This window comes from Zootoca vivipara, chromosome 2, assembly GCF_963506605.1.
Source record: "Zootoca vivipara chromosome 2, rZooViv1.1, whole genome shotgun sequence".
NCBI lineage: Eukaryota > Metazoa > Chordata > Lepidosauria > Squamata > Lacertidae > Zootoca > Zootoca vivipara.
Genome location: NC_083277.1, coordinates 10,511,133 through 10,537,786, shown reverse-complemented (window position 1 = coordinate 10,537,786; position 26,654 = coordinate 10,511,133). Strand labels below are relative to the sequence as shown.

Here is a 26,654-nt window from a genome sequence, read left to right as displayed (position 1 = left end):
TAGTTTATTCAGGACAATACAGTACCGTCTTGCAAGAGCGGGGGTCCAAAGCAGGCACAGTCCAGCGGGCAAAATACAGTATGATTTTATAATCCCTGTGCATCCGTTCCGTCCCTCGTCTTCCCATTGACTGGGTGCTACAAGGTATTCCTTCCCCCAATTATCAAATAACAGGCAAGAAGCGCGGCGTGGAGAGAAACTTCTTCCTCCTCACAGTTGCCTCCACTTCCGGCTTCACCAGCAGAGATAAAATCGGTGTTTGCAAATGAGGAAAGGAAGAAGGCGGGAAGCGGGGCTGCATTGTGCGGAGGAAAAGGAGGGGGCTGCTTCCTAATTAAGGCTCCTAATTAAGCGCCGTCACTCCCTGCCTCCCGCGCCTCCCATTCCCGCCCCCGCTGCGTAGGATTTCGGGTGAGTGCAAAGCCAATGGCGGGGAAGGAGGGAAGGGGCTTTGCAAGGGGGTCCAAAATGAGAAGCCCCGGGACGGGGACAAGAGAAAGGAGTAAAATAAAAAAATTCCTTCAGTAGCACCTTAAAGACCAACTAAGGAGGAAAGGGGGCTTTGAAGGAGGAGTGGGGATGGGTTGCGTTGGGGAAAGAGAGATAAGCTTCTTCCTGCCGGGATCTGGTGCAAAGGGAATTGCAGGGAAGGAGGCGGGAAAGGGGAGAGGGGTGAGCATTGATGGACAGGATCGCCTTAATAATAGTATTAATTTTAATTTTAATATCTATACTCCGGCAGAAGATCCCTCGGAGGAGGACCTTCTCTTTAGGCACCAGGCGAAAGCATTCCTCTTCTCCCAGGTGTTTGGCTCATTAAACACTCTATGGCCTTCACAACTGCATTGGGTGTGGGTGTGTCTATTTCTTACTCTGTTGTGCATTTCTGTGTTTTTCTATTGTAAGCTGCCCTGTGATCTTCTGAGGAAGTGCAGTAAAGAAATGTAAAGAATAGCAGCAAAAATAGGAAGCCCTGTTGCATTTGAAGTGGTTGTTGGGACGGAGTCTCTGATCAGCATGCATAGTAGAAGAGGCTTAGGAAGCAGCAACAACAACAATTAACTATTTGCGCCCTGCCCATCTGACTGTGTTTCCTCAGCCACACTGGGCAGCTTCCAACAAAATAAAAAAACACCAAAAAATACCCAAAACCTCTCAGTACACGTCTGCCTTCAGAAGTCTTCCACTTTTTAGAACTGGCTTTTGAATTTAAAGAAATCCCCTCTTTAAGTAATCACGTGGAGTAAACATGTATGTTGTCCTCTAGATCCAGACACACACATAGTATGAGTATAGCTGCCAAGTTATCCCTTTTTTAAAGGGATTTTCCCTTATGCTGAATAGGCTTCCTCGCGAGAAAAGGGAAAACTTGGCAGCTATGAGTATGAGTAAGCAGTGCTCCAATGTGCTTCTCTTGTGAACTTGCCTTCTAAGTTGTTTACTCATGACCAAAGCTCCTGTTTCCACTACTTTTAACCCACCCCACTCCCACAGCATGGAAGGAAGAGGGCTTGTTCATTCACAATACCAGTATACCATGTGTGTATCTGAAGTGAACCAGGCACTGCAGCTCCTTCCCCTCTCACTGGGCTGCAGAGGAGGAAGCGGATGGGTTTGAAGGCTCATTGCATCAGCCGCCTCTCTCCCCTGAGCAGCAAGAGCAAAGGGTGTTTGCAGGAGGTCAGAGGGAGCAGTGGGCAGATCCACTGCCTCTCCCAGGGAGTCCAGATGCAAGCAAGGGGCTTTCTCCTCCATGCAAGGGCCACCCTGTATTCAGAGCAGTCCTTTGTAGGTTAACTCTTAAGTTCCAAGGGATCAACTCTCAGGCCACTAATGTGCATACCATACCAGCCTTTGAAGGGAGGTGGGACAAGCAGGTGAAAGGAATGGCCAAAGGTGGTTGAAAATGGGTGAGGGATCTTGGGAAGGTGGTGCCCAATTGGGGCTTCTCCAGGGGCAGCAGAATGTCTTGGGCAGGAGAATCCCTGCAGGGGCTCTGTGACTCCCTTGGCTTCTCCCTCCCTCCCAGGAAGCTGCAACTTGCTCTGATTTCTGCCCTCCTCAGGAAGCTGAACCTGCAAACCTAGCTGAGACTGAACCTGCAAACCTGGCCAGGATGGAAGGAGGAAGATGGACGGTTGATCTGATCAGGCTGTCTCCCGCATCCCTCCCCACAACCTCTGAGCATTCCCTCCCAGGACCCTGGGAGAAATCTGGTGAGTTCCAGGAGAGAGGAGATGGGGACATGGCTAGCTGGTTGGTGGCAGGAGAAAGAGGGAAAGATTGGGAGGAAGAAGGAAGGGGTGAGGCCTTCTCCAAAGCACTATGGAAATGCTTCCCATAATTTTAATCCATATATTTAAATTGCTTCTCTTACTTTTATTTTTATAGACAAGTTCAGAGTGATACATTCCACCAGCATCAAAACACAATAAATGCATGCACCTCCTCAGTTTGGTGGGCTTAAGAGACAAAGGACCCGTTATCCTAATACACAATTCCTTTGGCTGGAGGCTGTACGCATAGAGTCAGGCTTTTGAAGACCAGAAGTGGCCAGTATTATAAGCGAATTATGTAAACTTGCCAATCTTACAGACTGGGGTTGTGTGTGAGAGTGAGTAAGTGGGGTAATAATTTATAGTGCCCCTGTAATTTTGTCCGCCCCTAAGCTTACATAGAGATACTGTGGTACAACCTTGGTGCAAATTTCAAAATAAGTACAAAAAGCCAACAAAGAGACTCACAAGTTTATAGTGGCCCCAGCTTTCCTGGTCAAGAGTCCATTTTGTCAGACTGCAGCCGACAAAAGCTTAGGCCATAATACATTTATCAGCCTGAATCCCGTGACTTCCCCCCATTCCTTTTATGGCATTTTGATGCATTCTCCACAGTTTTCATTTACTGTATATTCCGGCGTATAAGACGACTGGGCATATAAGATGACCCCAGCTTTTCCAGTTAAAATATAGAGTTTGGGATATACTCGCCGTATAAGAAATACCACCCGGTGTATAAGACGACCCCCGACTTTTGAGAAGATTTTCCTGGGTTAAAAAGTAGTCTTATATGCAGGAATATACAGTATCTAAATTGTCCATAAACTTCTTTAGAAGTGATTCTTAAAGCCCAGCTAACGTTTTGATTTGCTTGCAGCTTCCTCTGGCTTCTGGGCTCCTCAGGAAGCTGAACCTGCAAACCTAGCTGAGACTGAACCTGCAAACCTGGCCAGGATGGAAGGAGGAAGATGGACGGTTGATCTGGTCAGGCTGTCTCCTGCATCCCTCCCCACAACCTCTGAGCATTCCCTCCCAGGACCCAGGGAGAAATCTGGTGAGTTCCAGGGGAGAGGAGATGGGGACATGGCTAGCTGGATGGTGGCAGAAGAAAGGGCTGCAAAGATGAATCAACAGAAGCATAGTTAATCTATGGACTTCCATCCTACAAGAGACAGTGATGGCCAGCAACTTGGATACCTTGAAAAAAAAAAGGATTAGACTGATGTCTGTGCTGTGCCCTTGTGGTCCTAGGCAAAAATGCTTCTTAATACTAGTTTCTGGAAAGCACAGGAAGGCAAAAGGCTCTTGTGTTCAAATCTGCTTGCTGGTTTCCCACAGGCACCTTGATTGGCCCATGTGAGAACAGGATGCTTGACTAGGCAGACCTTTGCCCAATCCAGCAGGCTCTTCTTATGTTCCAATATATTGCAATATTTTTACAGTTACATGTGGCATTACACTTAAGATTTACATCATTTCTGGTATTTTAACATATTTACAGTGTTCTTTAATATACAGGTAGTTATGAATTTCCCCCACTCTTGATTAAATTTATTCTCATCTTGATGCCTGATCAAAGGCCGCTGAGAGATCTAGCAGAACTAGAAAACAGCTTTCACCTTTGTCCTTAGCCCGCCAGAGATCATCGACCAGCGCGACCGAGGCAGTTTCCGTCCCATGATGAGGCCTAATTCCCAATTGGAAGGAATCCAAATGGTCCACATCCTCCAGGCGTGCTTGGAGTTGTTCAGCAACTACCCGCTCAATCACCTTGCCCAAGAATGGAAAATTTGAGACTGGGCGATAGTTGAACATATTGGCTGGGTCCAAAGATGTTTTTTAAAGAAGCAGTTTAATAACCGCCTCTTTCAGTGGGTCTGGGAAGGCTCCATCGCAGAGGGAAGCATTCACCGCTTCGTAGAGCCCATCGCCCAGCCCTTCCCGACTCACTTTTATGAGCCAGGATAGATAAGGATCAAGGAGACAGTTGGACCAGACCAGGGCCATCTTCAGCATACCCGGCGCCCTGGTGCGAAGATCCCTCCGAGGCCCTCCCCCCATTTCCCAGAGTTGACACCCCCCCAAGTCCTTCCAGCTTCCTTTGGGCTCTTACCTCTCCAGGCCCAGTCCTCTCCAGGCCCGGCCTTGCACAGAGTGCGTGGGTCGAGTGCCACTGCTGCTGCCTCCGCCACCGCACCTGGACTCTGTGCTGCGCTGGTTCCCGTGCGTCATGGTAGAACCAGTGGTGGTCGTGGGGGCAGTGGTGGCTCCCAGCATCGCGCCCTTACAGCGTCCCGGCGAAACCTCTGTGGGAGAAGCCCCGTTGGGTTCTGCCGGTGGCGGCAGCTGCTCCTCTTCCTCCAGGGCTGCTTTTCCAGAGCCCCCTCTGTGACCTCTCCACTCGGTGCGCCTCATGACGGGGACGGCTGGTTGCAGGCAGGAAGGCGGCAGGGAGAGAACGGAGACTCAAGCGACGTCCCATGTGCACAAGGCGGGCCCCTCTGCGCGCTCCATCTGAGAGGAGGCGAGCCCAAAGAGCAACAGCGCGCTCTGCAGCTCACAGACAGCGCTTCATCGCCGCTCGCTCGTGACCCCACATAGGCTGCCAACAAGGATGACCCTGGCGCTGCGTTTCATTGGTAGAGTGCTGCCATGTGGCTTTGCCTCTACCAATGAAACGCAGCGCCGGGATGAGGGCGCTGTAGAGCGGAACAGGGTCCTAGTGCCCCTGCTCCACTCGCTTACCTCCCTGCTCTCCCCTGAGCGGTGTGGCTGGTGGGCGTGCAAGAGGAGGGGAAAGGGAGGCCGCCACACAGCTCCCCCACTTGCTGAGCGCCCAGGCGCCCTGGCACCCCGCGCCACTAGACCCAATGGGCGAGACTCTCGGCCCTGGACCAGACCCGGAAGCAGGGATAGTCCTCAGACAACAACTAAACCTGCCTCCTTGGCAATGACATCCCCTCTCTGTGGAACCTGCCCCAGATGTTCTGTTGGCGTGGGGCCTACTCCCAGGCAGCCGCGACCCTCTCCCCTTAAAACAACACAAATCATACCAAAAAGTAATAAAATAGTAGAAACCAGAAAACCCCCAACAACAACAACATACACTTTCACTAAAATTAAAACAATCCCAAGCCCCAACCAAACGTCTATCCCACCCCCAACAAAACCAAAATTCAAAATACCACAGATTAAAAACTATTAAAAACATATAAAAACATGGCAGCAGCCCCCACAACAGCAACAGCAACAACAGCAGGAGTCTCTGGGTGGGGATGATGGCTGTCCCCACAGAGGGATTGCAGGGTCAGGAACATAGAGAGGACAGTGGAGAATGGAGACTGTGTTAAAATAAGAGAAGATGAACATTGAGATTGACATGTGTTCAGTTCCTTTTTTATCTTGCTTGGAAGTCTAACAGGATTCTCTCCCACCCCTCACTCCCAAACAGGTGAGGAAGCTGACAGTCACAATTCTACGAAGTCATCGATAAATTCATTGGGAAGAACAAAGAAACCATTTAAATGCATGGAATGTGGGATGTGCTTTAGTCACAGTGGAAAACTGAGGATACATCAACAAACTCACACAAGAGAGAGACTATTTGAATGTATGGAGTGTGGAAAGAGCTTCAGCCGGAAGGATAAACTTACATTACATTGGAGCACGCACACAGGGGGGAAACAGTTCAAATCTACAGAGTGTGGAAAGAGCTTGAATAAAAATGTAGTACTTCGAACACATCAACAACCTCACACGGGGGAGAAATCATTTGATTGTATGGAGTGTGGAAAGAGCTACAGTCAAAATGGAGCACTTAGAATACATCAACGAACTCACACCGGGGAGAGACCATTTAAATGTATGGAGTGTGGAAAGAGCTTCAGTGAAAGTGGAACACTTAGAAAACACCAACGAACTCACACCGGGGAGAAACCATTTGAATGTATGGCGTGTGGAAAGAGCTTCAGTCAAAAGAGAAACCTTATAGCACACCAACGAACTCACACCGGGGAGAAACCATTTGAATGTATGGAGTGTGGAAAGAGCTTCAGTCAATATGGAAACCTTAGAACACACCAACGAACTCACACGGGGGAGAAACCATTTGAATGTATGGAGTGTGGAAAGAGCTTCAGTCAAAATGGAGACCTTAGAATACACCAACGAACTCACACAGGGGAGAGACCATTCGAATGTATGGAGTGTGGAAAGAGCTTCAGTCATAGTGGAGCACTTAGAATACACCAACGAACTCACACGGGGGAGAAATCATTCAAATGTATGGAGTGTGGAAAGAGCTTCAGTCAAAGTGGAACACTTAGAAGGCATCAACAAATTCACACGGGTGTGAAACCATTTAAATGTATGGAGTGTGGAAAGAGCTTCAGTGAAAATGGAACACTTAGAAAACACCAAGAAAGTCACATGACGGAGAAAGCATTTGAATGTATTGAGTGTGGAAAGAGCTTCAGTAGAAGTGGATCACTTAGAAAACATCAACGAACTCACACGGGGGAGAAACCATTTAAATGTATTGAATGTGGAAAGAGCTTCAGTGAAAGTGGAACACTAAGACTTCATCAACGAACTCACACAGGGGAGAAACCATTTAAATGTATAGAGTGTGGAAAGAGCTTCAGTCGAAGTGGAGACCTTAGAATACACAAACGAACTCACACGGGGGAGAAACCATTTAAATGTATTGAATGTGGAAAGAGTTTCAGTCAAAATGGAGCACTTAGAATACACCAACGAACTCACACAGGGGAGAAACCATTTAAATGTATTGAATGTGGAAAGAGCTTCAGTCACAATGGACACCTTAGAACACACCAACGAACTCACACAGGGGAAAAGCCATTTAAATGTATGGAGTGTGGAAAGAGTTTCAGTCAAAGTGGAGACCTTAGAATACACCAACAAAGTCACATGGGAGAGAAGCCATTTAAATGTATAGAGTGTGGAAAAAGGTTTAATCACTATGGAAACCTTAGAAAACATCAACGAACTCACACAGGAGAGAAGCCATTTAAATGTTAAGACCTTCAATCACTATGGAAACCTTAAAAACATCAACGAACTCACACAGGGGAATCCAGAGATATATGGAATTTGGAAAGAGCTTCATCGGGAGTAGAGACCTTAATGTTCATAAATGAATTCACACGGGAAACAGCATATAAATTTATGTATTTTTCCACTCAGGATTCACTCCTTACTGTTGGGATTATGTTCACTGCCGAGCTACTCAAGCGGGACTAGTATGTCATTTCCGAGACTAGTATGTTATTTGTGTCTGTTCCCAGGAGAAAGGAATGTACCTTCTCTCTTTTCTCCTCACGTGATGTTTTCACTGTACTGTGCACTCTTTCTTCCGGCTTCCAATATGCCGGATGTCTCTCTCTGCAGCTCTCCATATTGAAGTAGTTTAACCACTACTAAATGTTTCTGTGTGTGTTGTTCTTCATGTTGGGGAACAGTCGCATATTTGCTCTGTGGGTCCAGTCTAACAACTGGCCCCCCGGCCGGTGAAATGCTAACACTTAATTCACCTCAAGAAACTCATAAAGAGGTACTGAAGGAATGCTGTAACAACTGCAAGGATGCTGCTTGCCCAGAGTTGGAAAAACGACACGGTGCCTACCAGAGTGGGCTGACAGACTAAACTATTGGACTATGCAGAGATGGCAAGAATGACTGGGAAAGTCAGAAACCAGGAGGTTCAAAATTTCAACAAAGAATGGGAGAAATTTATATTCTATTTGACAGATAACTCTAGACAATAGAACTCTTTGCTAGATCTTAAATAACTCTTGTCATGTTACATAGACTTTGGATAAAATAGAGGACTGAAAAATTAGGAGGATTTATAGAATGCAGTTGAAAAGGTTTAGTAAAGAACCCACAGAGGGGAGGACGGAAGTCTAGAGATTCAAAAGAATCTTGTGTAATTTTTAACATTTGTGATTTTGAGAGTGAATGAATTTGTAAAATAAAATAAAAAACATTTTAAAAAGAAAAGAAAAAAACTCAAAGGGGGAAATACGTTTTAAATGCATGGAATGTGTGTGATGTTCTGGTGTTTGTACATAAATTTGCATACACATTATTATGTAATGACAGCCACATATACTAAATGTACAAAATAAGTGGCAAGTTGTTGCTCAATAAACACGGAGAAAGAGTGAATCTGGAATGCTCAAGGTGTGTGTTTAATCTGTTGAGTTTGGACCTCCACCATTCACTGCCAAAATGATGGGCTGCCCTTGTGTTTTGGATCAGTATCCCAGGTGCTCATTACTTGAACTTTGCTTAATCCATTGAAGACCTTTTTACTGATATCATTTTCCAGCTGAATGAAAAGGCCTCTGTGTTAAATGTGCTTTTAAAACTCATCTCCTATTTTCTGTGCTCTTGTGTTTGAGCTGTTTTTATTAAATATTCTCTGCATCGGTTTCAGACCTATGGAAAGGTGACCAGTGAGGAGTTTTGTGTGTGTGTGTGTTTCTTAAGTCACAGAAATGTTTTAAAATTTAAAGGAATGTGTGAAAGAATTGAGGCTATGGGAGATTTGTGAAAGGGACTGAGGATTGGGAAACAGATTGGTTGTGAATGCGAAAGGTGGAGAGGGAGAGAAGAGAAAGCTCAGTCATTTAGTCAGGGCTATGGCTAAAGGCCTTGGACTCCATCCAGCTTTTCTGGGAATTTGTAGTCTCAGGATGTTTTGATGGTGTTTCCTGCTTGGCAGGGGGTTGGACTGGATGGCCCTTGTGGTCTTTTCCAACTCTATGATTCTATGATGTCCAATTGTAGTTGGATGAGGAGGCTCAGACTCTTCTGTTGAGAGGTTCATCCCAGAACTACAGTTCCCAGAGTTCCTGGGAAGTAAAGGTGACTGTCAAGTCTCTGGATGTGCAAAAAATAATTTAGCAGTGTTTGTTTTCAATCTTGTGGGGGGAGCACCCTGTTGCAACAGTTTTAATAAAGATCAGGCTTTCTAGCTGCCTTGCTTCTCAATAGTACCTTTGAGACCAACTAGAGACCAACACAGGAGCCCATCTCTACACCTTCCTAGGAGCCTCATTCTCTGGGGAGATGCTCCTCCCTTTCTTTTGGCTGTCGGGGAACAAAACCCAAGTCAGGATTGCTTAAGCCTTAAGGGGACTAAATCTACCTCTCTGTCCCAGGAGGCGTTTCTCTCCAGACCAGAATGATTGCTCTAAAAGGGAAAACGTTTATTTGGAAAGAGCTCTGTTGACATCTTTGTAACGGTCCTCAGAGAGGATTCATTCCAGCCACAATATTTCAGCAGAAATACGAAAAAATGGGCTTTGCTTTTCCCATCCCATTCCCAGAGTTCTCCCTCCAGCTTTGTTCCAAAAGAGACTGCAACACTTTAAGCAGTTCCAAGCAATTTATTTCCACGTCCATGCTGCCCAATCCTGGTGTCATTTTTTATTTTTCCTTCTCTCCCTTTCCACACGTCCTCCACCAGCTGTTGACATGCGTTTCTGTATTCCTGAAATCAATTACTAGAAAGCAACCCCTCCACTCATACTGGCAGGGAAGCCTCATTGAGTTGCATCCAAGGATAATCATGCTTGGAGTTAGACCCACTGAAAGTTGTGCACATGGGTAACTTAGCTCCATTGATTTCAGTGAGTTTGTTCTGAATATAACAACCCATTGCTTTGTAGACCTCAGATCTCCAGAGGGGGAAATAAGGGGATTTGTGTCGGGGATCAACTTCCAAACCCTGCTGCAAATGCAGCCTCCTCCTAGCTACACTTGCTCCAAGATAATTCAGTGGAGCCTATTCTCAGTTCATTGTCTTCTGGATCAGTGCCTTAATCTTTTGTAGATTCTGTATATCAGAGCATAGCCGTTGAGGTGTCTCCAGACGTTGTTGTCCAGTTCCCATCAGCTTCAGCCAGCAGGGCTGACAGTCAAGGATGATGGAAGCTGTAATCTGGACCTCACCACCTGGACTCTGCTGCCCTATATCCTTCCCATTGAAACAACTGTGAAAATAAATTTTGGACGCTATAGAGTTATCCTGGTCTGGTGCATACAATGTCTTTTGTAGCTGTGTGATTTGTGCTCCTGTTGTATTGTGATGGCCATTGCCTATCTATCTATATATATACTAGTGGATTTTAGCCCGTTTAAAAACGGGCGCTAGAGGAAGCGGCCTGCCGGGACTGGCTTGGCGGTGGCGGGTCTTCCCGCCACCACCAAGCCAGTTCGCAGCGGGGGCTTTTCGCCGTTTGCCTTCCCCTGAGGGGGAGGCAAACGGCGAAAAACCCCGCCGCGCCGCAATTCGGCTCCGGGACTGGCTTGGCGGTGGCGGGTCTTCCCGCCACCGCCAAGCCAGTCCGCAGCGGGGGGTTTTCGCCGTTTGCCTTCCCCTGGGGGAGGCAAACAGCGAAAAACCCCGCCGCGCCGCAATTCGGCTCCGGGACTGGCTTGGCGGTGGCGGGATGTTCCCGCCACCGCCAAGCCAGTCCGCAGCGGGGGCTTTTCGCCGTTTGCCTTCCCCTGGGGGAGGCAAACGGCGAAAAACCCCGCCGCGCCGCAATTCGGCTCCGGGACTGGCTTGGCGGTGGCGGGTCTTCCCGCCACCGCCAAGCCAGTCCGCAGCGGGGGCTTTTCGCCGTTTGCCTTCCCTCGAGGGGGAGGCAAACGGCGAAAAACCCCGCCGCGCCGCAATTCGGCTCCGGGACTGGCTTGGCGGTGGCGGGTCTTCCCGCCACCGCCAAGCCAGTCCGCAGCGGGGGCTTTTCGCCGTTTGCCTTCCCTCGAGGGGGAGGCAAACGGCGAAAAACCCCGCCGCGCCGCAATTCGGCTCCGGGACTGGCTTGGCGGTGGCGGGTCTTCCCGCCACCGCCAAGCCAGTCCGCAGCGGGGGGTTTTCGCCGTTTGCCTTCCCCTGGGGGAGGCAAACAGCGAAAAACCCCGCCGCGCCGCAATTCGGCTCCGGGACTGGCTTGGCGGTGGCGGGATGTTCCCGCCACCGCCAAGCCAGTCCGCAGCGGGGGCTTTTCGCCGTTTGCCTTCCCCTGGGGGAGGCAAACGGCGAAAAACCCCGCCGCGCCGCAATTCGGCTCCGGGACTGGCTTGGCGGCGGCGGGAAAAAGGGGAGGAATTCCTCCCCTTCTTCCCGCCGCTGCCAAGCCAAAGCGGGCCTCCCTCCGCGCCCGCTGCCGCTTCGGCTTCCTCGGGTTCCCCGAGGAAGCGCCGTCCCATGCCGGAGGTGTGCGGCAAGGCTGCCGGGGGGGGGAGCGCTTCTCTCCCCCGCCGCCTCACCGCGCACCTCCAGCATGAGACTGGGCTTCGGAGCGGCGGTTGGCGGAGCGGCAGTTGGCTGTTCCCTGTGTCCCGAGAGCACGGGTCCAATCCCTGTGTCCCTGGTTGTCCCTCCGTCCAATCCCTGTGTCTCTGGGGGACATGCGCAGTACCCCAGGGACACACGGGACATCTGGACGCAGGGACAACATGGACATTATTATATAGGATGTAAAAATGGTGAAACTGTGGGCTCCACTTTTCTCGGTAACCGCTTGACCGATCCCCCTGAAATCCATGCCACTTCCCGAGTGTTCGCAGAACCTCGGATGCCTCACATCTCTTACCTGCACAGGTACAGACCTCCTTTTCCACGAACTAAAACAGCGCCCTCAAATGGTGCTATTCCCTCAGCTCCTCCTCCTACACCCCCTCCCTTCCTGTGAAATCTACACCACACCCACAAACCCCGCCTCCACCACGAGATCCACCACTCACATACATCCATGAAGGCCAAACCAACTGAAAACAGGCCTTTTCCAGCAACAAGACCCAACATTGCCAAGTGGAGGTAGGGGCCTGCCTGGGGGGGCGGGCGAATAGAGGGCAGGGATAGGTAATGGGTCAGAACAGGGTGGGGGGAGACACAGGGATGAAACCTGCCCTCTCCACAGTATCTCGCCTCGGCTCAGGGGGATCTGAAGGGGGGCTATTACCCTCCATCTCACAGACTAACGCACAGCAATGCGTGCAGGGCCAGTTAGTAAATAATAAAATTTATTGATTGATTGAACTGTGAAAATAAGTAATTTTTTTTGTTCCCCCAAATGGTGTGTGTGCTTTGGGGGTTTTTTTTGGGGGGGGGGGAGTATGAAGGCCAAAGCTTCTCCAGAGTCCAGGGACAGTGAATGAAAAAGAAGGGTCAAGATCTGCCAAAAGCAAAACACAAACTCTTCATGTATGCCACAACGGTGGCAAGGATACCCATTAGCACAAGGCTGGAAAAGCGATAAAATACCAACTAAAGAAGAATGGCAAGGAAAACTTATGGAATATGCAGAAATGGCAAAGCTTACTGAAAGACTTTGCAACAAGGACAATAGAGATTTTAAGAATGACTGGGAACCATTTATGGCATATTTACAAAAAACAATGTAAAGAAATTGACTCACTAGCAGGTTTTGAATAAACACCTACAATTTACAAAAGGAATATAGATCTTACAAGAATGTTGTTAACATAAGAATGGAATAATATGAACTTATAATACGAGTAAAAATTAAGAGATATTAGAGTAAGTAGAAGAGGATATTGTTTAAAAACAAACCAGAGGGGGAAGCTGAGGGAGGTCCGGGGGGGGGGGAGGAGAAGATGGGGAAATGTAAATTATCTTATATTGAAATGAAAACCTAATAAAATTATATACAGCACATATAAAACAAGAATGAAAAAGCAGGGAAAGACAGACCCTTCATGTATCCCTATTTTCCTTGGGATGTCCCTATTTTCATTGGAGTGTATGGAGTTATCCGACCCACAGGCCCTCTGAAGGCAATCATGTATAGGGAAGTTTGTTTAATGCTTTATTATGATTTTATATATGTTGGAAGCTGTTCAGAGTGCTAATGCAACCTAATAAGATGTGTGGGGTATAAATAGTAAAATTATAATTATGGAACGGAATGACCTATTTTTATTGGAGAAATGTTGGAGGGTATGGAAAGATGTTGGAGGGTATGGAAAGATAACAGAGCCCGACCCTGGCATCTGTTGCTGGAGCTAAGTGAGCCCAGCCAGCAGAGCTGGGAACTGAACTGCCTCCTCCAACTAGGCATTCAGGGCGCAGGGTGACATCGTCCCAGCTTCCTAAAATTTCAGGAATTTTTAATGATGAGGTTTTAGAAACCAATGACTGCACACCTGATTACAAGGGGACATCATAAACTTTATTTCCACTTTATCTTACATGGGGCTCGAACTCACAACCCTGAGATTACCATAAGCATCTGACGGTCTACGACAGCTCAGCGATTTGTGTACACGGGAACACAGATGGTGGGGTGTGAACATCCCTACAGAAGGGTGGCAAAAGCTTGTTCCCTGCTGCTCCAGAGCTACCGTAGAAATGGACCAAATCTCAAAGGGTTAATCTATTTACCCTGACAGTGAAGAGCAGAACCTCCAGGATCAGAAGCAGCGGGCTGCAAATACGAGGGCAGGGGAAGCAGCAGGGCGGTTTCGCCACCTGCACGATGCATTCGCCTTGCAAGGGGGCGCATCCAGCACTGCAGCCTCCCATGGCCCAACCCACAGCCACCGAGCTCCGATGCTCAGAGAGGCAGGAAACGGGGCCAGCCAGGGGGACGCGAGAGCGGCTGCACTTTCCTGTCCCCGCGCCGAGGAGAGCGGAGGAGCAGCGGGCATTGTCCTGGCGAGTTTCCCCGGAGAGGAGCCGGATTCCGATGCAGGGACGGAGCGAGGAGTCAGAGGTGCAGGAAGGGGGGGGGTGCAGGAGGACGAAACAAGAGGGGAAGGAGCAGAACACGTGCGCCTCGCCTGGCAGGATCAGGTCCCAGGTCCAGCCGGAGGCTACAGGAAGGGGACAGGGCGCAGCTCGAGGGCAGGGCATCTGCCAGGAGGGCAGAGAGGGGCAAACATCTCTGGGTCAGGCTGGCACGGACCCTCCCTGAGACCCCGGGGAGCTGCTCCCTTCAGTCCTATAGACGATGCTGAGCTCAAGGGGCAGAATGAGGGGTCCAAGGCAGCTGCTGCTTCGCGATGGAGGCTGCATGTAGTCGCCCCCTGATCAGCGGCGTACCTGGGGCTTTTGCCGCCCCTCTGCCTGTCCCTTCATCAGGGAGCCCCGTCCTCTTCCACGGTCCTCCCTCCGCTCCGACTGTCCTTCCCTCTCGCCTGCTTCTGCCTCCCTGCGGTGGCTGCAAGGGCGATGAGTGGGTTCAGGGGGCGGAGAGGGAAGGCGAGGCAGGGGGGGGGGGAAGGAAGAGCAGTGCAGCAGGGAGGGAGGTGCCCCTCTCACTCTGCAGCCCCCTGGCACCCTTTGCAGGCCACTACTCCAGCCCCCCCTTTCCTCTGCCAGTGCCATTGATAAACCTATCACCCTCCTTCCTAAATCTCCTTTTAAAGCATCTTGTGGCAATGATGTCCATCAGATTCATTTAGCAAGTAAATGGCTTCTTTTGCCTGCCCCAAATCAAGGTACACTGTGCCTACACATGGAGGTTCTTTGGTCTGTCATGGCTAATAAAACAGCTAATAGATCTATTCCCTGGAGAACGCATCTGATCTTTCCCCAAGCTGTCAAAGCTAGTGACCTCTTGGGTCTGTGTGTAAATAAGTGAGAGAGGCTTAAGCCTGATTCTTTAAGGTTTTATCTTCCACCTTCCTCAGTAACACTGCTGAGTTTTCAGTTGAAGGCTGAGAGGTGAAGTGGGTGACAGTATTGAAAATGCAGAGGAAAGGAGGATTCTTTGGAAGTGTCATATGGAAATAAATTAATGGTGATAAAAATGTTGATGACAGTATTATAAAAGACTAATGAAGGCAAAATTGAAATTAGTTATTAATGTTCAGATTATTACTCATTTCATTTCTATACTGCTTCATATTTTTAAGAGGTTCATCCCCTGAACTTCAATCTAGATGGGAAACTCTTGAAGACCATCTAACATCATGTCGGGCTAAGTATCCCATTGCCCAAATCGGAGGGGATTTTAATGTCCGAACTGCATCCAACTGGGATGCCTTGACCGAATCCAAATGGTGGGTGGGCTCAGGTCTTGATACCCTTGACTTGGAACCTATTATTGGGCAAATTTTAAAGATCCTAAAGTGAATGAGGCAGGTGTCCTCTTCTTCCAAATGGCCATCCATTTAAATTTATTCCCCTTGAATGGTAGATGCCTCCCAGATGTTCCTGGGGAATATACCCATCTAGGCACAAAATCAAACAGTGTATTAGACTATCTCCTGATCTCGAGGGACTTGTTGCCGAACATCATTTCCTTCAAGGTCGATAATGTGTTAAATAGTGACCACCTCCCCATAGTATCTGGCAGCGTACTGAGTACAATCACCAAGTTCGGATAGAATCTAATGCATTGGCTAGAGTGCGAGGAATAAGAAAAAAATCTCAAAGTAATTAGAGAGAAATCTCAATGCAGTTTGGGTCTGCGTGTAAATAAGTGAGAGAGGCTTAAGCCTGATTCTTTAAGGTTTTATCTTCCACCTTCCTCAGTAACACTGCTGAGTTTTCAGATGAAGGCTGAGAGTTGAAGTGGGTGACACTTTTGAAAATGCAGAGGGAAGGGGGATTCTTTGGAAGTGGCAACTGGAAATAAATTAATGGTGATAAAAATGTTGATGACAGTATTGTAAAAGACTAAGGAAGGCAAAATTGAAATTAGTTATTACTCTTTAGATTATTACTCATTTCTATACTGCTTCATATTTTTAGGGGGGGAAATCTCAAAGTAATTTGAGAGAAATCTCAATGCAGTTTGTGTCCATAGGATGTTGAGAACTTTAATTCTGTAGATCCAGAAGTTCTCTCCTCATGATAGTCTCAGATTTGATTGTTTTTTTTTTCCAATAGAGCAAGAGGAACAAAACATTAATGGGCTTAAATCTGCCTTCATTCTGGAGGCCACATTCCAGTGAGCTGTGTGGCCAATGCATGCACACACACAGAAAAGAGATGCAGACCAAAAAGTCACATGCACACACACCAAATATACTGCAAACGTTCACCCGGCATGCCATCTTGCATACATACATGTCTTGCAAACACACTCTCACGTATGCAGAGACACACACAATCAGCATGTTTTGTCCTTCCAACTCTAGTTCTGGGATGGGGGGAAAATAAGAGCACAAGAAGACTGCTCAATTAGCAATGAGATCTGTGAAAAAAGACCCTTCTGATTGTTCTTTAGAAATCCCTTTAAAGAGCAGGCAGAGGGATCATTTATCTCCAGATCAGGGCTTCTATCCCATCTCAGCACTGTGCTGATTCCTGCTGAGATTCTGGAGGGGGTGATGATGGCCATTTGAATTGAACACAGCTTATTATTGCTGCATATTGAATATATCCCTGTATTATACCTATACAAAGCTCAGAAGGGAACCAAGTAAAAAAGTTGACTTTTGAATCCCAAAGCCTGACTCATAGTCCCTTTCACCCTGCGTTATGCCAGAGGCCCCAATGAAGTAAAAGCTTTGAGAAAGAGACGATGCAGGATGCAGGAAGACAGAGCAGCCTTGCCAAAAGGAAAACATTCCTAGCAAAAGGATTCCCTTATCAGAAGGGAATGATGCGCTAAGCTGCCCCAGACAGGAACATGCCCAAGGGCACAAGGAGAAAGTCAGAGATAAGTAACTGACGGTATGCACAGATGATGTGGAGGAGGGGGCAAGGATGCACAGACCACCATAGTGCGTTTGTGTTTTAGGAAATCATAGTCAGAAAAGGGTATAAGAATTGAGTTTGGAAAATCATTCCTTTGTACTTGCTCTGTGAGTTGTTGCTTGACAAGTACCTTTATTTGCAAATAAAGCCTTTCTCCTTTAGAGAGAAACCCCGGAGTCTCCATTGACTGCTTCCTGTCATTTTCTTACTGGGTGCAACGCAGAACCCGGTTACAGCAATAAGGCTGCAATTCGAGTTTAAAAGATGCTCTTAAGGGCTCTTTAGGCATCTCTCCCTCTCTCTCTCTGGGACAGACAGAGAGGTTCATCACATGATTAGACCAGGAGATGGAAACCGCAGGTACCAGCAGGCCACATGAAGTGGGTTGCTTGATTTAGTTGGTCAATATTCCTTTTGTTTTTTTGTTTGTTTCTTATGCTGTGCAGACACCATACATTTAAAGCACGTGGCTTCCCCCAGAAAATCATGGGAACTGTAGTTTGTTGCTACAGTTCTCAGCACCCTTACGAACTTGGGTTTTTTGGGTGAAGTCATGTACTTTAAATGTTAGGTGGGTCTATTGCAGCCTTAACCCTATATAAAGATCTGTTGTTGCCTTTCCAACATGCCTTAAGTTGCAGCCAGGATCAACATTCCCTGGCCACTGAACATGCTTGGTCCTCTCACTGAGTTGTTTTTGGATTTCCCTATCACTGCTTTGGTCCTCCCACCCCCAAATATTATTTGTAGTTTTGTAAACCTTGGGGTTTCCCTGAGTCTTTGGATACCTTCCTCTAATCCATGGGTGGGGTGTTTGGGCAACATTGTCATTCACAGTCTGAACATCAGAAATGGAATGAGTAATAATATATTTCAAAATTGGGCTAATGGTTAAAAAATGTGATTTTGTTTTTATTCTAGAGTTTTATTCTACACTGGTATTTTACTTTGTGTTTATTTCTTTTCCAGCAGGGTGAGGTAAAAATGGAAGAGCAGGGACCGAGGAGACCCATTCAAAGGGAGAGCCTGGAGTGCAAAGGAAAAAGATCTCCTGTAGGCCAAGTTGGGACCTTCAGGGATCTTCTGCCTCAGGCAGATTTATGTCAAATTAAGCATGAGCCAGAGGAGGAGCCGCAGCAGCACTGGGATGCCCAGTGGCAGGATTTCCTGAAGACGATGCACTCCCCTCGTTCAAGCTGGGAAACTCCACAGGCTCCCAGTCCTCCCCACTCCGGGGATGGTGTCCTCCTGGCCCCCTTCAGGGGAGCTGCGGATGACAGCCGGTGGCCCAGCGAGAGAGCAGGGGGGACAGACCAGACCCTGCTCCCAGACCCTGAGCGGCTTCCAGGAAAGGTAAGTGCCCTCCTCTCACCTGGGTTTCCAGCACCTGGGGGTCACAGGTCCAGTGCCTCTAGACATGGAGGTTCTGTTTAGCTTTGGTGGTGAATATTCCTCCTCCCTGCACTTTCTCTCTAATCCACTTTAAAAAGGCTTATTAGACCACACCTTACACGGGTTGTGATAATATCTCCTGAAGTTCTTATTTTACCTAAACAGCTGCAGCGGACTCAGAATTTCATCAGAGCAGAAGCTGTGTCGGAAGAGGTGTCTTTCCACTAATGCCTGTTTCCCTCCTCTAAATTGCCTCCATTTCCGAAATGCTATTTGTTTCCCACTGAGCTTTAAATTGTGGCACGTCTTGCAGCCTCAACAGTCCCATGTGTAGTCGCGTAGAATAACACTGGCCTGCCTTGCAAGGTTGTTGAAATATCTATTAAGATAATTGCCAGGTTCAGATGATTAATCACACCCTGAAAAGCTGGGTTACAAATAGGCACGGTTTTTAATGCCTTGGTGCAGCAAAGTTACGCTGAAACCTATGTTGACCCAAGTTTACAATAAAAAACTGTAGTCATTACCACAGTCTCCTGGCCCCCACAAGCAGAATGCATCACTCCAGGAAGGACTCCCACCCAACCTTTAGTGATAGAGGGCAAAAGAGAAGGACTCTGCATGGGTAGTTGCACGATTTTAGCATCCGTGATCCTGCACTGGTAGCAAGGCTAACAAATAGGGGAACTGGGAATGTGCTAGTCCCATCTCCCCCTGCATCTGCCACCTGAGCCAATTGTCCCAGTTCACCTCATGATTGGGCCGGCTCTAATGATGAACTGTGATCTAACCAGGCAGTCTCTTATGAGCCAGAACTAAGTAACTTTCCATTTTGCCCAAACCAGAGAACTACAGCTGCTAGCTTTGGAACAAGCCAGGATATTAAGCTAACTTCAAACCATAGCTGCCAAGTTCTCCCTTTTTTAAAGGGAAATTCCCTTATGCTGAATAGGCTTCCTCGCGAGAAAAGGGAAAACTTGGCAGCTATGCTTCAAACTGTGTTTGGTCAAAACAGGAAAAAATGGTTGTGGTTTGACTGTTCCCTCTGAAAAGGGGCTGTGCACTCAGGTGAAAGGCTTCTTCAAATTCCTCCACATTGAGTCAAGATGCAATAATTCAGAATGGACCAACACATGTGAAGCATTCTGAATACTCTTTAACAGGGCAGTCCTGCGGAGGCCTCATCGAAAGCAAGCCACATTAAGTTCCGTGGGACTTACTTCCATGTTAGGTGTACAGCAGGGGTAGGCAACCTAAGGCCCATGGGCCAGATGCAGCCCAATCGCCTTCTCAATCCAGCCTGCGGACGGTCTGGGAATCAACATGTTTTTACATAAGTAGAATGTGTCCTTTTATTTACAAGCATCTCTGGGTTATTTGTGGGGCCTGCCTGGTGTTTTTACATGAGTAGAATGTGTGCTTTTATTTAAAATGCATCTATGGGTTATTTGTGGGGCATTGGAATTAGTTCCTCCCCACCCCCCACCCCAAATATACTCCGCCCCCCCACATGGTCTGAGGGATGGTGGGGACCTGCCCATGGCTTAAAAAGGTTGCTGACCCCGGATGTATAGGATAGTGGCCTACAGGTCTGTCCAAAAGCTCCTTAACATTATTAACCCACCCAGGGTCTAAGCTATTCAGCTTCTTGAGCTTTTCCTGATGTCCTAATCTGCATCCTGATCTCTGTTCCAGGAATTGTGGCCTATAGAAGATGTGGTTATTAAGTCCCCAAAGTCTGAGCAGGATCCCTTGGACACAAAGAATATCCATCTCTCTGCAAAGGTTGAGGGAGAGAGTGAAGAAGAAGCCAACTCTCTAGGTAAGCGGTGGGGTCTGGGTCCTTGGGTGCTTTTGCAATTTGCGCAGGGTCCAGCAGACACCATCTCCTCTCTCCTGCCTGAAATTCTCAGACAATGGGATTGCCAGAACCTCTGAGTCAGCCTTTTCTAGACATCGTTAGATTTCCAGCTCCTGTCACCCACAGCCAACATGCCCAATGGGATGACTGTGGAGGCCAATTCTGGATCCACATGTCCTTCCACATCTTACATGGAGGTACTGTGGTACAAACTTGGTACGAATTTCAAAATAAATACACAAAGCCTGCGGGATGTAATCCACTGGGAGCAGTCAAATACAACATTCCCTGTTTTCTTAGAGTGGACATTCAAGGGAATGTTTGGTCCAGCCAGTTGAAACTTCCTGTTCCTCCTGGCCTGGAGCATTCTTCCTTGCATGTGACTAGTGGGTGGACGTGACCTTTCCAGACCTGGTAAAAGGCGAAGGCATGCTGCCACTCCCCCTCTTTTCCATCTTCCTTTCGTCATGCGAACTTCCCGGACTCCTAACTGCAGTCACTAGGTCAACCCACATATGGGGTAAACCTGTTTGTCTATGATTGTAACTTTAAGCCCTAACCCTGCCTTCAGGGATCACATTGTGCTCTTCCTGATCATGAGTTTTTTATTGCCTATGAATCTGGTGTCTTTATCCTTTAAATGAGGGATTTAAAGGGGGGATTTTTTTTTACTAGGAACATATAATTCAATCTGAGGGAGATTGAATGGCATAATAGTAACAGGATCTAACAAGCCTGCAACCGGATTTCTGCTGTGTGTGAGAAGGGGAATGTAAACTGTGCTAAGTAAATGAACATGCTAGTGCAAGTTAGGAAGGATATCAATAAACAATATATCTTCTCCTGCCACCCTGAACATTCCCACAAAGCCAACAATGAGACTCACAGGTTTATAGGGGCACCAGATTTCCTGGTCAAAGAGTCCACTTTGTCAGACTGCAGCCAACAAAAGCTAAGACCATAATACATTTTTTAAATGAAGTTTTTAATCTGTGATATTTGATGTATTTTAATGTTTGGGGGAAGCCGCCCACAGTGGCAGGGGAAGCCCAGCCAGATGGGCGGGGTATAAATAAATTATTATTATTATTATTAAATTTATTATTATTTATCAGCCTTTAAGGGGTACGAAATATGAATCAACAGAAGCATAGTTAATCTATGGATTTCCATCCTACAGGAGACAGTGACGGCCACAACTTTGATAGCTTGAAAAAGAGGATTAGACTGATGTCTGTGCTCTGCCCCTCGCAGTCCTAGGCAATAATGCTTCTTAATGCTAGTTTCTGGAAAGCACAGGAGGGCAGAGAGGACTCTTGTGCTGAAATCCTGATTGCTGGTTTCCCAGAAGCATCTGGTTGGCCCCTGTGAGAACAAGCTGCTGGACTAGGTGGGCCTTTGCCTGATCCAGCAAGCTCTTCTTAGGTTCTAATATATTACAATATTTTTACAGTTACATGCAGCATAACAACAAATAAGTTTTACTTCTTACTAGTAGGAGAGACTGCTACTCGAGCCTGATATAATTTCCTCGCTTCAAACAGAAAAATACAGAGATGTGTCTAATAAGCCAATTCCACCATTGATGTCTATTATAAAATGCTGCTGCTTTATTAAGTGTGAAAGGAGTGATCATATATTGCTTTTGCCATTATTTCATCTGCTTTCCTAAAAATTTGGAACATAGAGAGGACAATGGAGAATGGAGATGGTGTTAAAATAAAAGAAGGTTCACATTGGGATTGACATGTGTTCAGTTTATTTCTTGACATTTTTGAAAGTCTAACAGCATTCTCTTCCTCCCCCCTCCCCCCTTCCAAACAGGCGATGAAGATGATAATCAGAATTCTATGGAGCCATGTGTGAATTCATTGGGAAGAACAAAGAAACAATTTGAATGCATGGAATGTGGGACGTGCTTTAGTCTCAGTGGAAAACTGAGGATACACCAACAAACACACACAGGGGAGAAGCCATTTGAATGTATTGACTGTGGAAAGAGCTTCAGTCAAAGTGGAAATCTTAGAAGACATCAACAAACTCACACGGGGGAGAAACCATTTAAATGTATTGAATGTGCAAAGAGCTTCAGTCAAAGTGGGGACCTTAGAAAACACCAACGAACTCACACGGGGGAGAAACCATTTAAATGTACTGAATGTGCAAAGAGCTTCAGTCAAAGTGGAGACCTTAGAAAACACCAACGAACTCACACGGGGGAGAAACCATTCAAATGTATTGAATGTGGAAAGAGCTTCAGTCGAAGTGAATCACTTAGAATACACCAACGAACTCACACAGGGGAGAAACCATTTAAATGCATTGAATGTGGAAAGAGCTTTGGTGAAAGTGGGACACTTAGAAGACATCAACGAACTCACACACGGGAGAAACCATTTAAATGTATTGAATGTGGAAAGAGCTTCAGTCATAGTGGAAATATTAGAAGACATCAACGAACTCACACAGGGGAGAAACCATTTGAATGTATTGAATGTGGGAAAAGCTTTAGTGTATATGGAAACTTTAAAAGTCATCAACAAACTCACACAGGGGAGAAACCATTTAATTGTATGGAGTGTGGAAAGAGTTTCAGTCAAAGTGGAAATCTTAGAGGACATCAACGAACTCACACGGGGGAGAAACCATTTAAATGTATTGAATATGGAAAGAGCTTCAGTCAAAGTGGAAATATTAGAAGACATCAACGAACTCACACAGGGGAGAAACCATTTGAATGTATTGAATGTGGAAAAAGCTTTAGTGTATATGGAAACTTTAAAAGTCATCAACAAACTCACACAGGGGAGAAACCATTTAATTGTATGGAGTGTGGAAAGAGTTTCAATCAAAGTGGAACACTTAGAATACATCAACGAACTCACACAGGGGAGAAACCATTTAAATGTACTGAATGTGCAAAGAGCTTCAGTCAAAGTGGAGACCTTAGAAAACACCAACGAACTCACACGGGGGAGAAACCATTCAAATGTATTGAATGTGGAAAGAGCTTCAGTCGAAGTGAATCACTTAGAATACACCAACGAACTCACACAGGGGAGAAACCATTTAAATGCATTGAATGTGGAAAGAGCTTTGGTGAAAGTGGGACACTTAGAAGACATCAACGAACTCACACACGGGAGAAACCATTTAAATGTATTGAATGTGGAAAGAGCTTCAGTCATAGTGGAAATATTAGAAGACATCAACGAACTCACACAGGGGAGAAACCATTTGAATGTATTGAATGTGGGAAAAGCTTTAGTGTATATGGAAACTTTAAAAGTCATCAACAAACTCACACAGGGGAGAAACCATTTAATTGTATGGAGTGTGGAAAGAGTTTCAGTCAAAGTGGACATCTTAGAAGACATCAACGAACTCACACGGGGGAGAAACCATTTAAATGTATTGAATATGGAAAGAGCTTCAGTCAAAGTGGAAATATTAGAAGACATCAACGAACTCACACAGGGGAGAAACCATTTGAATGTATTGAATGTGGAAAAAGCTTTAGTGTATATGGAAACTTTAAAAGTCATCAACAAACTCACACAGGGGAGAAACCATTTAATTGTATGGAGTGTGGAAAGAGTTTCAATCAAAGTGGAACACTTAGAATACATCAACGAACTCACACAGGGGAGAAACCATTTAAATGTATTGAATGTGGAAAGAGCTTCAGTCGAAGTGAATCACTTAGAATACACCAACGAACTCACACAGGGGAGAAACCATTTAAATGTATTGAATGTGGAAAGAGCTTCAGTCATAGTGGAAATATTAGAAGACATCAACGAACTCACACAGGGGAGAAACCATTTGAATGTATTGAATGTGGGAAAAGCTTTAGTGTATATGGAAACTTTAAAAGTCATCAACAAACTCACACAGGGGAGAAACCATTTAATTGTATGGAGTGTGGAAAGAGTTTCAGTCAAAGTGGACATCTTAGAAGACATCAACGAACTCACACGGGGGAGAAACCATTTAAATGTATTGAATATGGAAAGAGCTTCAGTCAAAGTGGAAATATTAGAAGACATCAACGAACTCACACAGGGGAGAAACCATTTGAATGTATTGAATGTGGAAAAAGCTTTAGTGTATATGGAAACTTTAAAAGTCATCAACAAACTCACACAGGGGAGAAACCATTTAATCGTATGGAGTGTGGAAAGAGTTTCAATCAAAGTGGAACACTTAGAATACATCAACGAACTCACACAGGGGAGAAACCATTTAAATGTATTGAATGTGGAAAGAGCTTCAGTCAAAGTGGAAATCTTAGAATACATCAACGAACTCACACAGGGGAGAAACCATTTAAATGTATTGAATGTGGAAAGAGCTTCAGTGAAAGTGGATCACTTAGAAGACATCAACGAATTCACACGGGAGAAACCATTTAAATGCATGGAATGTGGAAAGAGCTTCAGTCGAAATGGACATCTTAGGACACATCAGCTTACTCACACAGAGGAAAACTACAGATATATTGAATGTGGTAAGAGCTTCAGAGGAAGTGGAGAATTTAATATTCATAAGTGAATTCTCACATGGGAAAAATCATATGAGTGTACAGTGGTACCTCAAGTTAAGTACTTAATTGGTTCCGGAAGTACCTTCTTAACCTGAAACGTTCTTAACCTGAAGCTCACTTTCCCATTGAAAGTAATGGAAAAATGGATTGATCCGTTCTAGACAATGAAAAACACCCCCTAAAACAGCAATTTAACATGAATTTTATTGTCTAACGAGACCACTGATTCATAAAATGAAGGCAATAATCAATGTACTGTACTATAAAATAAATAAGACAGTACTGTAGATGAATTTTTTTTAAAAAAAAAATTCCTTACATGCACTGTCATTGTTTTAATGGGGTGCTTTTATCCATTTCTGCAGACATACAATCAACCAGTAGCTGAACTGGGTTCCACACGATCCCCAAAACAATGACAGAAGGCAAAGTCCCCCAGAAGTCCCCCCAGAAGTCCCCCAAACAAAGGAGCAAAGCAGAGACAAAAGCACAGAGCAGACTCACATAAACAAATCCCCAAATCCCTTGCAGAATCCCAAAAATTTTCCACTTCCCCCCCCTACAGGATAGGTGGACTCACCTGGCTAGATGCCACCCATCTTTCTACAACTGGGATGTGTGTACAAGGGTTCGTAAAGGGATTTTTGGCCCAGGCTCATCTTTGTTTTTTAACAGCTTCACTGTTCTTGGTCTTCATTAGGTACATGTTTGGGGCTGGGATGCGACCTGCTGGGCATCCTGAGGATGTCGGGACCTGGCTCCGGGCATTCGCTGAGGCCTCCAAGAGCTCCCGCTGCCGGAGCCCAGTCGCGGAGCCTCCACAGGCCCCATGGATGTCTGGGCTTGGCTCTGAGCAGCAGCTAGGCCTCCAAGAGCTCAGAACACTCACTTCAGGGTTAAAAACATTCGTAACCCGAAAAAACGTAACCCGAGTCGTTCGTAACCAGAGGTACCACTGTAAGGAGTTTTCCACTCAATGTTCTCAGAGTTCCTGGGAAGTGCTCTGGCCCCTTTGGAGGACTCTGTACAGTGGTACCTCGACTTACGAAGGCGATCTGTTCCGCGGCGCTCTTTGTAAGTCGATACCTTCGGTTGTCAAAGCACCCATTTTGCGCATGCGTGGACCGCAGGTGCAGAACGCGCACGCAGCGAAAAGACTTCCGGGTTTGCTGACTTTGTAAGTAGAAACCTTCGGAAGTCGAGGCATTCGGATGTCGAGGTACCACTGTATTCTCATTTGATGTGTAATATTAGAACACTGTCTGATTATTGCAGTAACTGTACTGTCTCTGGTTTCACTCCCTGATACCACCACTGTTTTCTGTTGTACTTTTTCTGCTCATAACTATTATTGATTGGTCTCCTTCTGTGGAATTGATTGGCTTGTAAATTTCAGTTGATTTAAGCAGTAATTATATGAGATTACCTTTTCCATACTGCATTTACCCAGCAGATTGGATCAAGATGGTCATGAGATGTTTGTATAAACCAGCCATACCAGGCTTCATCAACCTCTGCCCTCCAGATGTTTTGAGACTATAATTCCCATCATCCTTGACCTCTGGTCCTGCTAGCTAGGGATCATGGGAGTTGTAGGCCAAAAAAACATCTGGAGGGCAGAGGTGGAAGAAGCCTGAGCCATACTAACCCAACCTTTAATAATTCTGTGATCTGAATGCAGGGGAAGCTGAACACTAATACTGCATTAGAATGGCCATATCTTCCTAATCATCCAAGCTTCATGCCGTAGATCTCTTTGCTCCAGACTAGAGGGGAAACTAGAAAAGATTCTGTGACTGTAATTTGTTCCGAGACAAATGTAAAGGGCTGGCATGTATCTACCAACGAGTTTAGAGAAAAATGGAG

General features: G+C 46.3%; 1 pseudogene; it reads left to right on the top strand.

Annotated features, from left to right (window-relative positions):
- The first annotated feature begins 348 nt into the window (after nt 1-348).
- On the top strand, nt 349-25,236 carry LOC118081124 (zinc finger protein 721-like; annotated as a pseudogene).
- Nucleotides 25,237-26,654: the final 1,418 nt, after the last annotated feature.